This window comes from Peromyscus californicus, unplaced genomic scaffold, assembly GCF_007827085.1.
Source record: "Peromyscus californicus insignis strain IS unplaced genomic scaffold, ASM782708v3 Scaffold_6__1_contigs__length_162567912, whole genome shotgun sequence".
Classification (NCBI taxonomy): domain Eukaryota; kingdom Metazoa; phylum Chordata; class Mammalia; order Rodentia; family Cricetidae; genus Peromyscus; species Peromyscus californicus.
In genome coordinates, this window is record NW_026294584.1 from 99357873 (window position 1) to 99376280 (window position 18408).

Sequence of the window (18408 nt, forward strand, 5' to 3'; positions counted from 1 at the left end):
GTCCGAACACCCAGAAAAGCTGCTTTTGAGTTGCCCTAGCCAGGAGGTCTGCACTGAATTTTCATTTACACCCTCAACTATTTTGGTTGTTGTATGGTTTATTTTGAGAGAGTTTCCCCCTCTACTTTCTAAAATGTTGGCCCAGAACAGCAGGTTTCATTGAAGAAACCACATGTGTCTCCTCCTTCTGGGGCGAGGATTCCAGGATGGCCACTGATGGATTTTTTTTTCCTCTATCATTTTGAACATATCAACCCACTGCCTTCTGGGGTCCTAGTTTTCTGTCTGGTGGGAAATTGGATGAAGATTTTATGGAGAAAACGTGACAAAGTCTATTCTTCTCAGCCCCATAGATGTTAGCCGTCTGCCCTGGAGCGTCCTGGGAAATAGAGCAATGTCCCAGCATCCCAGTATCAGTCAGAGGCTACAGTATTATTCTCCTCAATCTGGGTCTAATAAAAAGGAAGCAGTTGCTTTGAGTATGGATGTGATGGGCTCTGTAAACCAAGAGTTATTACAGCATGGTAGGGTCCATGTAAAGTGAACCATGTTATCTACCCGCTATTAGATGAATGTCCGCATGGGCCAGTTAGGTTTTGCCAACTTGACACAAGTTAGAGCAATCTGAGGAAGAAGAAACTTAATTGTCTTGTAGGTAAGTCTGTGGGGAATTTTGATTAATAATTCAGGTCCTGGGCTGGAGGTCATGGCTGTATATTAAAAAAGAGGCTTAAAGAAGAGACAAGGAGAGCAAACCAGTAAACGGCTTTACTCCATGGTATCTGCTTTGGTTCCTGCCTCAAGATTCCTGTCGAGTTCCTGCCCTACTTACACTCATGGTAGATTATCTTTTCATCTTTGGAGAGAGGTGGTGGGTAGCAGGACCTTCATGGTCCAACACCAAAACCCTTCAGTCTCCTTCCTGGATTTCCCAGGTGTTGATGATGAGGGAGGGCCTATCCTGTGGCTTTCAGAAACCTAATACCTGATAGAGAACTGGCACGTAGGACTTCAGTGCCCATTGCTGGACAGTACCCATGTCTCCCTTTCATCGTGTGATGATTTGGTTTGTTAGAATTGCTAGCCAGTGCTTAAGTGTGGAATGTGTAAACACGTGATGCCTTCAGGTGGTGGGAAGGTTTTCTTGACAGAAAACATCCTTCTTGACCTCTTGTAAACTTCCATCCAGTTTCTTTGGCTCATGTCACATAGCTGATTCTGGGTGGGTCCTGTGAGGTCCATCTAATGTGTAAAACCAATGACTTCTGATGGGAGGTGACAGCAGCGTCGCTTCAAGAACATGGAAAAGGCTGACACAGCCCTCCCACCTCAGTTGTTGATGTCACATTCACTGTGTCCATGCCCTGTGTCTCACAGCAAACGATATTTCTGAAGCACTGGGAACCTCGATCACGTACAAAACAAAAGCAGTCCCTGCTCTTCTCTTTGCTTTTGCTTTTTGGTTTGATGAGACAGGGTCTCCTGTAGCACAGGCTAGCCTCAAGACCACTGTGGAGCCAAAGACAACTTGAACTGCCACTCCTCCTGCCTCCACTCTCCTAGCTTTAATAATTGCCACGTGCTCACCTTTATGAGACTTAGGTTGTTTCTCTGTCAGTTTAGTGGCCTCACCCGAATCTACTGATATTTTAACTACCATCAGTGCCCCGAGGCCCCAGAGGCAGCACCCCACCATACAGCCTGAGGCCTAGCGGGATTTCTGGTCCCACTGGTACCAGCTCAGCCACAGCCGCCAAATGTAAGTTTTAACTAAGACTCTATTGTCCTATTTACCAATAAGGACTTGGGGGAGACTGCTACCATCACCAGGAGAAACCAGTGAGAGCCATGGAGTCAGGCCTTGTCCTCAACCTGGCAGATCTTCACACTTTCCATGTGTTCTTAGGGAGAGCTATTAAGCCTGCTCCCCCCACCTTCTCCTTGCCATCTAAGACCAAGAAGAAAGATGAGAAGAATGTCAGGCAGGGTGGCACAAGGCACAGCATGCCTACTGCCCTGTGCTGCCAGCCAAAGAGGACCCACCCTCCTCACCTACCTCACCTGGGCTGACCTATGGCTGATTCCCTTACAGGCAGCAACCTGAAAATCAGTGATAATATCACACAGTCCGAGATTGAGTCATTTGGCGGCCACATGGCCAGTGTCCAGCCACCTTTCTTTCTGGACACCTCCTCTCCTAGGCCACCAGAGTGAGACTACAGGTGACACAGACAAAGCATGTTCTCCTGCAGTCCCCAAGAGGAGCTCTGGAGCTCCCAGGAGGCATCTCAGTATTTCACCTCCACAGGCTCCTCCCTTTGGGATACATTGCAGGAAGAGACCATCACCCAAGGATCAACCATGACTCAGGAAGGGACCATGGCCCAGGATGAGGCAATGACCCAGGAAGGGACCTTGACCCAGCAAGGGACTACGACCCAGGAATTGACCATGATCTAGGATGAGTCCATCATGTAGGAAGCAATCATGACCCAGGAAGCGACCATCATGCAGGTAGAGGCCATCATTCAGGATGCAACCATCACCCCAGAAGCCACCATGACCCAGGTTGAGACCATCACCCAGGAAGAGGCTACCACTCTGGACGTGGCCATGACCCAGGAAGTGGCCATCACCCGTGGCCAGCCCCAGGATGCAGGCCCAGCTTCTTCCAGAACCCGGAGGCACCAGAGCTGGAAGGGAGTCAAGAAAACAATCATGAACTGCCTCAGACACCTGTGTTGCTGCTGCCTGCTACCTGCAAACAGAGGCCATGCCTCCTGCAACAACCTGGCTCTGAAGGTTGCCCCCAGAACCAGGTGGGTGCACTTACTTCATTTTATTTGTGCTTCTCCTCCTGTCCCTTGTGATAAATGATGCCTGTGCCCACTCGTGGCATACTTGTGAACTTAACAACCTGTCACTTCAGAGAGACCAATCCCAGAGAATCCCCTCAAGTGTGACCACAGGCTTTTTGAGCTACAAGTGGACAGCAGAGATGCTGATGAGAGCAGGGACAGCAGGAGGTGGGGCAAGGCCAAAGGAGGCAAAGATCCCATGGAGGACCAGTGGGGTATATGGTGATATTTTATTTGTGCTGAAATGTGATTTTTTTTTTTTTTGGTTTTTCGAGACAGGGTTTCTCTGTATAGCTTTGCGCCTTTCCTGGGACTCACTTGATAGCCCAGGCTGACCTTGAACTCACAGAGATCCACCTGGCTCTGCCTCCTGAGTGCTGGGATTAAAGGCGTGCGCCACCACCGCCCGGCTTTTTTTTTTTTTTTTTTTTGGTTTGAAATGTGATTTTACTTGTATGTTAATAAATAAAACTTGCCTGGAGATCAGAGGTCATAGCGAGAGCCAGGGACAGCAGTCAGGCGGTGGTGGCCCACGCCCTTAATCCCGATCACATGGCAGACCGAGTCTTAGTGTGGTCAAGGACACAGCCAAGCGTGGTGACCCTTCAGTCTTTAATCCCAGTACCAACCATAGAGACCAGGAGGTCTGTATAGACAGGCAGTGACGAGGAAGTCATGTGGCTGGGCTTAGAGCCAATGAGAAGGCGGAACAGAAAAGCAATAAAACACAAGACACACGGGAAGAAGGTCTCTCTCAGGGGAAGGACAGCAGCAAGTGGTAAGCTAAAGGGAGTCGTGGCTCTTGCTCTGATCTCTTGGGCTTTTAACGCTGTATTTGGCTCTGTGTTTCTTATTTAGTAAGACCACTTAGAAATTCGTCTACAGGGGTGCTTAGGCACTGCAGGGCCAGCACAGTAAGTCCTGTGTGTTCCAAAGCCACTAAGAGTCTCCTTCCTGTGTCTTTCTGCTTTGAAGTCCTGAAGAGGTCAAGCCCCAGCTCCATGGCTTATGAGCCACAGGTTGGAGACCAGTCTGGCTGAGAATCACACAGCCCCACGGGGAGCCAGGTCGGATGTCCAGGAGGCAGGGTGAACACAGGGCCCTCCTGCAGAGGAAGAGCTGTCCACCCCAGTGCAGGTCTCTCCAGGTAAAATCCCAGGCAGGAAGGACAGACTTTTCACAGGGTCTTGCTCAGAGGGGAGGGCTGAGGTGCAAAGGGGCCCTAAGCTGTCTCATGGAACAATAGCCCCTTGCCCTCTCCCCCTGCCTGGCTAAACATCAGAGATTGCCCTCTGGGTAGTGACTGTCCGTTGCTCCCTGTTTCTGGGCAGAGAACATGGTCTTCTCCATGAGGTGAGACTTCTCTCCCCAGGGAGAGTACTCCTAGTCAGCCTGTCTCACCTGCCCCAAGATGGGTTCCCAGGTTGAGGATGTGGCCTGCAAGCAGCCCTGTAGGACTCCTCTAGAGGGCAGCCTCCTGCCAACCTTTTGAAAGAACTCCCCAAAGTCATCACAGCAAGTAACATTGCTTGAGTCCTCAGACCCAACTCAGAGCAAAGCTTGGGACTCTACTGGGGAGTGACTCCAGGGCCGGCTGAGTCTCCTCTCTCCACCAATTCTGCCCTCTAGTTACTCACCTGCTACCTCTCCATGCTTGCTCCTTCAAGGCTACCATTCCCACTGGGAACTGGATTACACACTCACCACCACGTGCCACACCGTGAGGGAGTGATAGGTGTCGTGATATGGATCAAACCAGAAACCCTTATAAGGGGGCAGCAACCTGCTGTGGGCCCTGCCTCGTGCCAGCCCAAGTCTGCACTCAGAGGGCATATCTGTAAGGTCACTTGTTCTTACACAGGTAAGCAGCCTTTTGCACATCCTTTGGGCGAGTTTCCTGGAAGCCTCCCCTGTCCATCCCACAGTCACATTGGTAAGGTCTCATCTCCTGTGTTTTTTCTCCTTAGACAGTGCCAACATGACACAGCATGAGACACAGAAAAGTCTGTGTGACTGATGTGGATGGTACATCTGTCTATGTGTCTCCCTAATGTGACATGGAAACAAGGTCCTGGGATGATAATCATGCTCTGCTGGCTTCTGTGTCCAACAGCATGTCTTGATAGTGTTCCAGCACTAGGAGAACACATCTGCCACATCTGTTCTGTCCTCTGAGCACCACTAAGCTCCTAGGACAGACATTTTTTTTTGTGTGTGTGTGTGTGCTCAATCTGAGAAGAAAAGAGAATCTTATTCCACTCTGGGGTGGGAAGAGCACCCCAGAACCCCATGCTTCCCAACCCACCGACAGCAACTCTGGGAAAGTACATTGCACAGGATCCTTTGCTGGTCTCAGCCACTGGATCTGCTCAGACAAAACTGAGGAGGACTTCTCAGGCGACTCTGGCCAGCCTGGGAGGGAGATCTGACTTCACATTGTGATCCCCCTAAGACAACTGTATTGTTCTCCTGCCCCCATCCCCAGGAATAGAAAGCCACTGGTGAGGATCTCTCTCTGTCTCTGTCTCTCTGTCTCTGTCTCTCTGTCTCTGTCTCTCTGTCTCTGTCTCTGTCTCTCTCTCTCTCTCTCTCTCTCTCTCTCTCTCTCTCTCTCTCTGTCTCTCTCTCTCTCTTTCTCTCTGCCTCTCTTCTACATGAACAATTTCCAGGCAGGTCAGCTGTTCTGTCTTAAACTGGACCCCCAGAGATTCACCAAACACTGAAGATCGCTATAAACAGCAAACCCAAAATACAAACATGAAATAAAAATTGCAATGATTGAAATAGATACATGAAATTAAAACCAACCAACTAAAAAAACACACAGAAAACCTTCAATGACCCACCCTAATAATAACAGTCTCACAGAAGCATGCTAAAGAAACACACTCCACCTACAACCAAAGATGGAAATTGGCTTTCATTCCCTGACAGGTGTATTAAGGTGTCACATGCACACTTCCATTTTATTTTCTGACATTTGGTTCTGTCTACTTTGGTCAACAGGAATAGTATTGCTACAAACTGTTCTCATCTGCTGGTTTTAGTGTTCACACAGAGTATTGCCCTATAACTCGGGCTGGACTGAAATTCAGTATGTGGTCCAGGCTGGCTTTAAATTCCTGAGGGTCCTGCGGCCTCAGTTCCTCTTAGGTGCACTGGAACACTGGAACACTGTTAGCATTTGTGTATGCTGCTCCACGTCCATGCCCAGACCTGCAGCTGATGCCACTAGGAGATGGAGCCTCACCCCCACTCTGTAGGTTTAGCCCCCTCACCCCTTGGGGGAATCTCATACCCCTCACATTTAGCCAGTTCTAGGAAGTTTGTGCATTTTTCTTAAGACTAGGCGCCAGAGCCAGGGTGAAGGTGTATGCCTCTAATCCCAGGACTCTGGAGGCTTAGTCAGGAGACTAGTCAGAAATTCAAGGCCAGCCTGGGCTTTGGTGGCACTGGGAGATCTCTCTCTCTCTCTCTCTCTCTCTCTCTCTCTCTCTCTCTCTCTCTCTCTCTCTCTCTCTCTCTGTCTAAAACAGAAATCGAACAACAGGACTAGTGTTCCGTGTGCCTTGCATGCACACTGGTTCTTGGCCCTGGGTTCTTGCCCAGCATAAAATAAAACCAGGTAGAGCATACTGGAAATCCCAGTATAGGAGAGTGGAGACAAGAGGATCAGGTGGTCAAGGTCATCTTCCAACATGGAGATTTGGAGGTCAGTCTAGGAGGAATGACACTATTTTAAAAGCAAACAACCCCTCACCCAAAATCTTAATGCCCAAATCTGAGAAAACAGTGACATGGCAGCCCATAACAACCACATATTCAGTGTGAACCAGACCTTTCTGATAGAGAGAAGAAAGTCGGGCATCTAGATGTGCAGTGCAGTAATTTTTTTCCCTGTGACTCACATCTGGAACTGTCCTGAGCATTGAGTTCATCCTCTGTGCACAGCACTGAAGAGCTGTTCAACAAGTACTTCCTGCTGGCCCTGTGGGAGGCACTGGGGAGCTGTGTGAGTAGTGCTCCCTGTTGATCCTGTTGGGGGCAGTCAGGAGGAAGGTTTGGAGAGCATGGAGCCCCCCACCTGTGCCAATAAGAAGGGCAGGAAGGCTGCTGGCCCTGCAACCTGTCAGAAACTCTGGTGTTGTGCTGCCCCCTTGTGGCACTTCTATACCAGTTCTGCGTTAGTGCGCCTGGTTAGCTGAGGTCCTGCTTCACCTGTGCCAACCACTGGGGTGCTTGGGTGGGTTTGTGGGTGGGGTGGGGGTAGGCTTGCACCGCTATACCCATCTAACATGATTTTGCCCTTCCTTCTTTCATTCCTTTTCCCCATTATCATAATAAAGTAACCAAATACCCTTCATAGCTCTGCTGACCAGGAGATGGCCTTGAAGAAATTGCATAGACACACACTGCTGTTCCTGTCCCTGTTGTTTATTAGGCTAGACGACTGGGCAGCGAGTCAAGAGTGTGAATCGACACTCTGGGTGAGATTCAGAAGCACAAGAGGACCGGGACAGTGACTGTCTGTTTTTACATTACCTGCTTTCCTCAAAGACAGAGAGGACCACCCTGGTGTTCTCAGCATCATCATCACCCTGTCTCATTCTCCTAGGTCTTGCTGAATAGGATGCTCCTTCACAGAAGGTCAGGTTTTCCAAAAAGGTCCCTGGTTCTTCAAGTAACTTTATGCTTCTTTATCATTGTTTTTACTTTAGTGTGTGTGCAGATCACTCACACATTATATATTTACACTTATGGGCTTGTACATGTGTGTCCTTGAATACATACACGTGTATGCTCAAACTTGTATGTATGTAGCACATGTATTCCCTCAAATGTCAATTCACAGATGCTGTACACATTGTGTTTTGGACACAGGCTTTCTCAAAGCCAGCAAGATTGGTGCACCTGCATCAAATGGAGGCGGTGGTGGTACATGCCTTTGACTCCAGTACTCGGGAGGCAGAGGCAGGCAGATCTCTGTGAGTTCAAGGCCAGCCTGGTCCACAGAGCCAGGGCCAAACAGAGAAACCCTGTCTTGGAAAAAAAAAACAACCCAAAATATAAATCACAACAGCAAAACAAAACAAAAAAGGGGATGCACCTGTCTCCATCTCCAAGTGCTGGGGTGACAAGCTTCAGCAAGCCTGCTCGCCCTTTTTCTTGCATCCTGGGGAACGAACTCCTATCTCACAAAAGAAGCAGGTAATGTAAAATCAGACAGTCACTGTCCCGGTCCTCTTGTGCTTCTGAATCTCACCCAGAGTGTCGATTCACACTCTTGACTCGCTGCCCAGTCGTCTAGCCTTATAAACAACAGAGCCAGGAACAGCAGTGTGTGTCTATGCAATTTCTTCAAGGCCATCTCCTGGTCAGCAGAGCTATGAAGGGTATTTTGTTCCTTTATTATGATAATGGGGAAAAGGAATGAAAGAAGGAAGGGCAAAATCATGTTAGATGGGTATAGCGGTGCAAGCCTACCCCCACCCCACCCACAAACCCACCCAAGCACCCCAGTGGTTGGCAACAAGTGAAGCAGGACCTCAGCTAACCAGGCGCACTAACGCAGAACTGGTATAGAAGTGCCACAAGGGGGCAGCACAACACCAGAGTTTCTGACAGGTTGCAGGGCCAGCAGCCTTCCTGCCTTTCCTATTGGCACAGGTCCGGGTCTCCATGCTCTCCAAACCTTCCTCCTGACTGCCCCCCACAGGATCAACAGGGAGCACTACTCACACAGCTCCCCAGCGCCTCCCACAGGGCCAGCAGGAAGTATTTGTTGGACAACTCTTCAGTGCTGTGCACAGGGGATGAACTCAATGCTCAGGCCAATTCCAGATGTGAGTCACAGGGGAAAAAATTACTGCACTGCACATCTAGATGCCCGGCTTTCTTCTCTCTATCAGAAAGGTCTGGTTCACACTGAATATGTGGTTGTTATGGGCTGCCATGTCACTGTTTTCTCAGATTTGGGCATTAAGATTTTGGGTGAGGGGTTGTTTGCTTTTAAAATAGAGTGTCATTCCTCCTAGACTGACCTCCAACTCTCCATGTTGGAAGATGACCTTGACCACCTGATCCTCTTGTCTCCACCCTCCTATACTGGGATTTCCAGTATGCTCTACATGGTTTTATTTTATGCTGGGCAAGAACCCAGGGCCAAGAACCAGTGTGCATGCAAGGCACACGGAACACTAGTCCTGTTGTTCGATTTCTGTTTTAGACAGACAGAGAGAGAGAGAGAGAGAGAAAGAGAGAGAGAGAGAGAGAGAGAGAGAGAGAGAGAGAGAGAGAGAGAGAGAGAGAGAGATCTCTCCCAGTGCCACCAAAGCCCAGGCTGGCCTTGAATTTCTGACTAGTCTCCTGACTAAGCCTCCAGAGTCCTGGGATTAGAGGCATACACCTTCACCCTGGCTCTGGCACCTAGTCTTAAGAAAAATGCACAAACTTCCTAGAACTGGCTAAATGTGAGGGGTATGAGATTCCCCCAAGGGGTGAGGGGGCTAAACCTACAGAGTGGGGGTGAGGCTCCATCTCCTAGTGGCATCAGCTGCAGGTCTGGGCATGGACGTGGAGCAGCATACACAAATGCTAACAGTGTTCCAGTGTTCCAGTGCACCTAAGAGGAACTGAGGCCGCAGGACCCTCAGGAATTTAAAGCCAGCCTGGACCACATACTGAATTTCAGTCCAGCCCGAGTTATAGGGCAATACTCTGTGTGAACACTAAAACCAGCAGATGAGAACAGTTTGTAGCAATACTATTCCTGTTGACCAAAGTAGACAGAACCAAATGTCAGAAAATAAAATGGAAGTGTGCATGTGACACCTTAATACACCTGTCAGGGAATGAAAGCCAATTTCCATCTTTGGTTGTAGGTGGAGTGTGTTTCTTTAGCATGCTTCTGTGAGACTGTTATTATTAGGGTGGGTCATTGAAGGTTTTCTGTGTGTTTTTTTAGTTGGTTGGTTTTAATTTCATGTATCTATTTCAATCATTGCAATTTTTATTTCATGTTTGCATTTTGGGTTTGCTGTTTATAGTGATTTTCAGTGTTTGGTGATTCTCTGGGGGTCCAGTTTAAGACAGAACAGCTGACCTGCCTGGAAATTGTTCATGTAGAAGAGAGGCAGAGAGAGAGAGACAGAGAGAGAGAGAAAGAGAGAGAGAGAGAGAGAGAGAGAGAGAGAGAGAGAGAGAGAGAGACAGAGACACAGAGAGAGAGAGACAGAGAGAGACAGAGAGAGACAGAGACAGAGAGAGAGACAGAGAGACAGAGAGAGAGACAGAGAGACAGAGACAGAGAGAGATCCTCACCAATGGCTTTATATTCCTGGGGATGGGGGCAGGAGAACAATACAGTTGTCTTAGGGGGATCACAATGTGAAGTCAGATCTCCCTCCCAGGCTGGTCAGAGTCGCCTGAGAAGTCCTCCTCAGTTTTGTCTGAGCAGATCCAGTGGCTGAGACCAGCAAAGGATCCTTTGCAATGTACTTTCCCAGAGTTGCTGTCGGTGGGTTGGGAAGCATGGGGTTCTGGGGTGCTCTTCCCACCCCAGAGTGGAATAAGATTCTCTTTTCTTCTCAGATTGGGCACACACACACAAAAAATGTCTGTGCTAGGAGCTTAGTGGTGCTCAGAGGACAGAACAGATGTGGCAGATGTGTTCTCCTAGTGCTGGAACACTATCAAGACATGCTGTTGGACACAGAAGCCAGCAGAGCATGATTATCATCCCAGGACCCTTGTTTCCATGTCACATTAGGGAGACACATAGATCGATGTACCATCCACATCAGTCACACAGACTTTTCTGTGTCTCATGCTGTGACATGTTGGCACCGTCTAAGGAGAAAGAACACAGGAGATGAGACCTTACCAATGTGACTGTGGGATGGACAGGGGAGGCTTCCAGGAAGCTTGCCCAAAATATGTGCAAAAAGCTGCTTACCTGTAAAAGAACAAGCGACCTTACAGATATGCCCTCTGAGTGCAGACTTGGGCTGGCACAAGGCAGGGCCCACAGCAGGTTGCTGCCCCCTTATAAGGGTTTCTGGTTTGATCCATATCACGACACCTATCACTCCCTCACGGTGTGGCACGTGGTGGTGAGTGTGTAATCCAGTTCCCAGTGGGAATGGTAGCCTTGAAGGAGCAAGCATGGAGAGGCAGCAGGTGAGTAACTAGAGGGCAGAATTGGTGGAGAGAGGAGACTCAGCTAGCCCTGGAGTCACTCCTCAGTAGAGATTGTCCCAAGCTTTGCTCTGAGTTGGGTCTGAGGACTCAAGCTATGTTACTTGCTGTGATGACTTTGGGGAGTTCTTGCAAAAGGTTGGCAGGAGGCTGCCCTCTAGAGGAGTCCTACAGGGCTGTTTGCAGGTCACATCCTCAACCTGGGAACCCATCTTGGGGCAGGTGAGACAGGCTGACTAGGAGTACTCTCCCTGGGGAGAGAAGTCTCACCTCATGGAGAAGACCATGTTCTCTGCCCAGAAACAGGGAGCAACGGACAGTCACTACCCAGAGGGCAATCTCTGATGTTTAGCCAGGCATGGGGAGAGGGCAAGGGATATTGTACCATGAGACAGCTTAGGGCCCCTTTGCACCTCAGCCCTCCCCTCTGAGCAAGACCCTGTGAAAAGCCTGTCCTTCCTGCCTGGGATTTTACCTGGAGAGACCTGCGCTGGGGTGGACAGCTCTTCCTCTGCAGGAGGGCCCTGTGTTCACCCTGCCTCCTGGACATCTGGCCTGGCTCCCCGTGGGGCTGTCCGATTCTCAGCCAGACTGGTCTCCAACCTGTGGCTCACAAGCCATGGAGCTGGGGCTTGACCTCTTCAGGACTTCAAAGCAGAAAGACACAGGAATGAGACTCTTAGTGGCTTTGGAACACACAGGACTTACTGTGCTGGCCCTGCAGTGTCTAAGCACCACACTGGTCCTCCATGGGATCTTTGCCTCCTTTGGCCTTGCCCCACCTCCTGCTCTCCCTGCTCTCATCAGCATCTCTGCTGTCCACTTTTAGCTCAAAAAGCCTGAGGTCACACTTGAGGGGATTCTCTGGGATTGGTCTCTCTGAAGTGACAGGTTGTTAAGTTCACAAGTGTGCCACGAGTGGGCACAGGCATCATTTATCACAAGGGGATATCACAAGGAGGAGAAGCACAAATAAAATGAAGTAAGTGCACCCACCTGGTTCTGGGGGCGACCTTCAGAGCCAGGTTGTGGCAGGAGGCATGGCCTCTGTTTGCAGGTAGCAGGCAGCAGCAACACAGGTGTCTGAGGCAGTTCATGATTGTTTTCTTGACCCCCTTCCAGCTCTGGTGCCTCCGGGTTCTGGAAGAAGCTGGGCCTGCATCCTGGGGCTGGCCACGGGTGATGGCCACTTCCTGGGTCATGGCCACATCCAGAGTGATAGCCTCTTCCTGTGTGATGGTCTCAACCTGGGTCATGGTGGCTTCTGGGGTGATGGTTGCATCCTGAATGATGGCCTCTACCTGCATGATGGTCGCTTCCTGGGTCATGATTGCTTCCTGCGTGATGGCCTCATCATGTGTCATGGTCCCTTCCTGGTCATGGTCCCTTCCTAGGTCAAGGTGGTACCCTGGATAATGGCCTCATCCTAGTTCATAGTCCCTTCCTGGGTCATTGCCTCAACATGGGTCATGGTCCCTTCCTGAGTCATGGTTGATCCTTGGGTGATGGTCTCTTTCTGCAATGTATCCCAAGGGGAGGAGCCTGTGGGGGTGAAATACTGAGATGCCTCCTGGGAGCTCCAGAGCTCCTCTTGGGGACTGCAGGAGAACATGTTGTTGTCTGTCACCTGTAGTCTCACTCTGGTGGCCTAGGAGAGGAGGTGTCTGGAAAGAGAGGTGGCTGGACACTGGCCATGTGGCCGCCAAATGACTCGATCTCAGACTGTGTGATATTATCACTGATTTCCAGGTTGCTGCCTGTGAGGGAATCAACCATAGATCAGCCCAGGTGAGATAGGTGGGGAGGGTGGGTCCTCTTTGGCTGGCAGCACAGGGTGGCAGGCATGCTGTGCCTTGTGCCACCCTGCCTGGCATTCTTCTCATCTTTCTCCTTGGTCTTCGATGGCAAGGTGAAGGTAGGGGGAGCAGGCTCGGTAGCTCTCCCTAAGGACACAGGGAAAGTGTGAAGATCTGCCAGGTTGAGGTCAAGGCCTGATTGCATGGCTCTCACTGGTTTCTCCTGGTGATGGTAGCAGTCTCCCCCAGGTGACTGGTGCTGTAGTATTAGGTAAGTGTCCACCACCTGGTTGCATTTCTGGTCTCTCAGAGACTCAATGATTTCTTTGGATTTATACCCCATGACTGTCATGGCCCTGACAATGCTTGGGGTACCTGGGAGAGACTGGGTGGAAGTAGGTGGTGAATGAGCCTTGTTGCTCCTGACCATGGGGTGCCTCATGATTTGGCCTATGGTGAGCCTCTTGTAGGGGTTTATAATCAGCAGTTTATAATCAGTTTGAGGGTGACATCATGAATATCAACGGAAACATGCAGAGGCACCCTGAAGTTTTTAGTGAGGATCTGCTCTTTCACCCCTGCAACAGAGCTAGCTTTGAAGGGAAAGCCCCTCCACCCCCCACCCCCCGGTCACCATGAGGAAGAGGAGCACACCTAAACTCCAAATATCAGGGGCACGGCCATTGTATGCCTTTTTTCCAAAGAGTTCCGTGGCACAGTAGTACAGAGTGCCACAGAAACCACCAAGCTTCTCCTCAGGGATGACTTTAGCAGAAAGACCAAAATCACACAGCTTGGCCTTACCCATGTGTTCAATTAGGATGTTATTGGCTTCTATGTCTCTATGAACAATAAGGTTATCATGGCAGATATTGCTGGGTGAACAGCCTTCGAGCCTTGCTCTCCTCTAAGGCCCCCAGTTCCAGTATATGATGCAGCAGGTCTTCCTCTGATGCATGCTCCATCACCAGGTAGGTGGTCTCTCTGGTCTGGACCACATGAAACAATTTAATGATGTTGGGATGGGCAATTCTTGTTTCTAAGAATTTTTACAGTCACACAGGATACTGTGGGCACATGGAAGGCCAGTTTGACCTCTGGAAACTGTCCTTGGCCCAGGGTCGTCATCATCTTATAGTCATCGGTCAAGGTCTCCTCAGCAGAGCGGTGGGCCTCCCCACCCTGCTCCATGGTTGGGTCCTCATTGATAGGGCTAGAACCAAACTCTCAATGGGGAATTTTAAACAGTCCAAATCAGGCCCAGAATGTTTATCAATACAAATTCCTTCATCCAAAAGGAAAAGAAAGTCAGAGGTACTTTAGAGAAACTCACAGGGACTCAATGCTCAGGAAGAGAAGAAAGCACCTTCCAAAGCAGCAGACAGCAGAATAAGACACAGATCGTGTTGGTAGGAATCAACCGGAAACAGAATAAAACAAAGGGTCACAAGCCAAGAGCTGCTTCTTGGGAAAGATAATCATCCTTTTACCGGAACTCAGCACTCACTGAGTATCGGGGACTAAGGGGGTCCAGCCCCTGGATAGTCCCCTCCCAGGGTCCGGGAAGAATCTACAACCAGCTGATAATTAATCTTTGATGAGAAGAATTGAATCTATGTACACGAAACTCCTTAGCCCATATACTTTATTATTCTGTGTCAGTTACAAGCTTATATTCTGCTCTCATATTTAGGTCTTTTCTTGCCTGATTTCTCTCTACACTTGTCCGCGGTCCCCTCTGGGTTCTATCTTAATTCCTTCATCTTGTTCTGCCCCTTCTAGGTTCTCATCCATCTTGTTCCTTCCCATATCATCTCCTCTCCCATCTCCTTCTCTCTCCTCATCTCGTTCTTCCTCATCTTGTTCTTCCTCATCTGGCTCATCCTCATCTTCCATCTCATTCCTCTAGTATTCTCTTCTAGCCCTTCAATCTAGTTCTTCCTCATCTCAGTTTGTTCCCTTCAAGTTCTTACCCGTCTAGTTCTTCCATTCTCTTTTCTTTTCTCCCACCCCCGTGCCCTGGAAGTCCTGATATATAAAGCCAGGCTTCCAGGGTCAAACGGAGGGGTGATAAGAATCACATAGGGAGCCAATAACCATTAATTGTCATTTGCAACCCCAAAGGGAAGTGACCAATGGGGAAATGAATTAAGGCTAAAGGCTAAATTTGGGTAATATCTAAGAAGAGGGAATCATATGTGCTCAATTATAGTCTTAAACGTGATTAGTAGAAAATGTTAAGAATCTATAAGTTGCTAGGTCAATGGGAGAAAATAAAACTGTCTTCTTTTTTCCTGTGACTCCTATCTGTCCAAGCTATCTGCCGTTTTTCTGCAGGGTGGGGGAAAGTGTGCTCAGTTGCTAGGCAACCTGTGTACAGCTAGATGCCTCTGGTGATAGTTAAAGGGAGATCTGGAACCAGAGGTAAGGTTTGGGAAAGGAGGAAGTAAAGCTTAATTGGCACATCCGCCAGGCCTTCTCAAACAGGTAGCCTGGATGGTTAAATCTGTTCTTAGAGAATACAGAGGCATCTCTGATAAAGTATTCTCCTCCATCTGGGGATGGACCTGGCCGGATGCTGCTAATGATGATAATTACAGGGAGGCTTGAACTGGGGTTCTGGCTGAGCATTGCTGTCAGCGCAGAAGGTTATCTAAATATTCCTAGAAGTGGTTAGGTAAGGAGTTAGTAGTCTATAAAGTTAGTAAGGCTGTAAGAAAGGAGGGTCCGAGCTGAATTGCACCTGACCTAGGTGGTGTCTCCTTGTGGAATTTGCCTTAAATCAGGAGACTTGCATGTAGACTGTTATTACTGCTAGTCCTTGAAAATGGCCAAGGGAGATATCTGATTCCAGAGAAAGCCTTTCCTGAGGCTGTTCTCCAAATACCTGGAATGTGTATGTCCAGAGAGTGATCAGTCCACACTGTTAGCCCTTCTTGGGGAAAAGTCAATTGGGAAAACTATGAAGGCACACATGACTTTCATAACAGAATACAGCTGATATATAACAAGCCAAGTAACACCAAAAACTCCTTGGAATTTGGCTTCGTCTGGAGGAATTCTCTGATTCCTCCAGGTAGTGGCTTTGCCATAACCAGCTGAGTTCTTATAATATATTCCTGTGGCCCGCAGCAGCCCTGATCTTGTGAAATTAGCCTCTAGACATAAATCAATCGAAATGAAATTGTATGGGAATTGTAATCTTATGGCTTTTGTGGGTTTTTCCTTTAAAAGTACCCATGTGGCTGCAGTAGACGCGACTCTTGCTCTCAGGACAAGAGGAGCCCGACTGTACAGCTGCATCAATAAACCTCTTGCTGTTTGCATCAACTGGACCAGAGTCTGGGTTCTTGGGGCACCCACCCGAGAAGGTAGTACCCTGGGTCTGGGGTCTATCAGTGAGCACATGGCAATTATTAAAGCTAGGAGAGTGGAGGCAGGAGGAGTAGCAGTTCAAGTCGTCTTTGGCTCCACAGTGGTCTTGAGGCCAGCCTGTGCTACAGGAGACCCTGTCTCACCAAACCAAAATGCAAAAGCAAAGAGAAGAGCAAGGACTGCTTTTGTTTTGTACGTGATCGAGGTTCCTACTGCTTCAGAAATACCGTTTGCTGTGAGACACAGGGCACGGACACAGTGAGTGTGACATCAACAACTGAGGTGGGAGGGCTGTGTCAGCCTTTTCCGTGTTCTTGAAGCGACGCTGCTGTCACCTCCCATCAGAGGTCATTGGTTTTACACATTTGATGGACCTCACCGGACCCACCCAGAACCAGCTGTGTGATGTGAGCCAAAGAAACTGGATGGAAGTTTCCAAGAGGTCAAGAAGGACGTTTTCTGTCAAGAAAACCTTCCCACCACCTGAAGGCATCACGTGTCTACACATTCCACACTTAGGCACTGGCTAGCAATTCTAACAAACCAAATCATCACATGATGAAAGGGAGACATGGGTACTGTCCAGCAATGGGCACTGAAGTCCTATGTGCCAATTCTCTATCAGGTATTAGGTTTCTGAAAGCCACAGGATAGGCCCTCCCTCATCATCAACACCTGGGAAATCCAGGAAGGAGACTGAAGGGCTTTGATGTTGGACCATGAAGGTTCTGCTACCCACCACCTCTCTCCAAAGATGGAAAGATTAAGATTGGAGGTGGTGGCACATGCCTTTAATGCCAGTACTTGGGAAGCAAAGGCAGGCAGACCTCTGTGAGATCAAGGCCAGCCTGGTCTACAGAGAGAATTCAGGACAGCAGGGCCACACACAGAGAAACCCTGTCTGGATAAACAAAGAAAAGATTAGGAGTTTTATTCAAGGCCAGGTTTGGGAAAATCAGGTAAAGACTGTCCTTGTCAATGAAATGTCCCCTCCTTTTCCAAAGGGACAGGTGTTTGGGGTGGATCTGTAGAGTGCTGGGCATGATTCCAGCACTAGGTAGTTTTGTTCCTGGACATGTTCTTTGAACTCTTAGGCCAGCAGAACTGATCCTTTGCTTCAAAACCATTATTGTTCCCACTCTGTGCATGATAGCACACAGTTTTAGTCCTGTGATCGCACCCACCCCCCACTTAAGTTAGAAAATGAAAATGACCCATGAAAGGACAGCTTCCATCAGACAGAAGGACAGAAGACGGTGGAGGGACAGGGTGCGGTAAGTCCCATCAAGGAAAGTTCTTTTCTTCCTCGAAGAACAGGCTCTTTTTAGACTTTCATTTTTTCTCTTCTTGAATTCTTTTCAGCTGACCTGTTCCATATATAACATGAAAAGAATGGAATCTCATCTCTGACCTGCTAGGAGCCATGACTTTTGAACTGCCAGCCTAAGTTAGCCACCTAGGAGGAGACTTTTTCCTGAAGCACAGACACAATGGATGCCCTTCCTTAAACAGCTTCTAGCTAGGCAGTGGTGATGCACGCCTTTAATCCAGCACTAGGGAGGCAGAGCCACTCTGATTTCTGGATTTGAGGCCAACCTGGTCTACAGAATGAGTTCCAGGACACCAGTGCTACACAGTGAAATCTTGTCTTGAAAAAAAAAACAACACAACAACAAGTGGGGGGGGGGGCGGGGGCAAGGGGTGCCACCTCCTCCCTCGCCCCCCCCCACACACACTTGGGAGGCAGAGCCAGGCAGATCTCTGTGAGTTCGAGGCCAGCCTGGTCTACAGAGCAAGATCCAGGACAGGCATCAAAACTACACAGAGAAACCCTGTCTCAAAAAACAAAACAAACAAAACAAAACAAAAAAGCACCACTGCCCCCCGCCCCCCAATGCCGGGCAGTGGTGGTGCACACTTTTAATCCTAGCACTCAGGAGGCAGAGGTGGATCTCTGTGAGTTCGAGGTCAGCCTGGTCTCCAGCCTGGTTTACAGAGTAAGATCCAGGACAGGCACCAAAACTATGCAGAGAAACCCTATCTCAATAAACAAACAAGAAAGAAAGAAAGAAAGAAAGAAAGAAAGAAAGAAAGAAAGAAAGAAAGAAAGAAAGAAAGAAAGAAAGAAAGAAAGAAAAAGAAAGAGGGAGAGAGAGAAAGAAAAGGAAAGACCCCCCCCAAAA

The 18408-nt window shown here is 48.9% G+C and overlaps 1 pseudogene; it reads right to left on the reverse strand.

The window, feature by feature from the left end:
- Window positions 1-13198: 13198 nt before the first annotated feature.
- Window positions 13199-14041, reverse strand: LOC128099708 (sperm motility kinase-like; annotated as a pseudogene).
- Between the last annotated feature and the right edge of the window lie 4367 nt (window positions 14042-18408).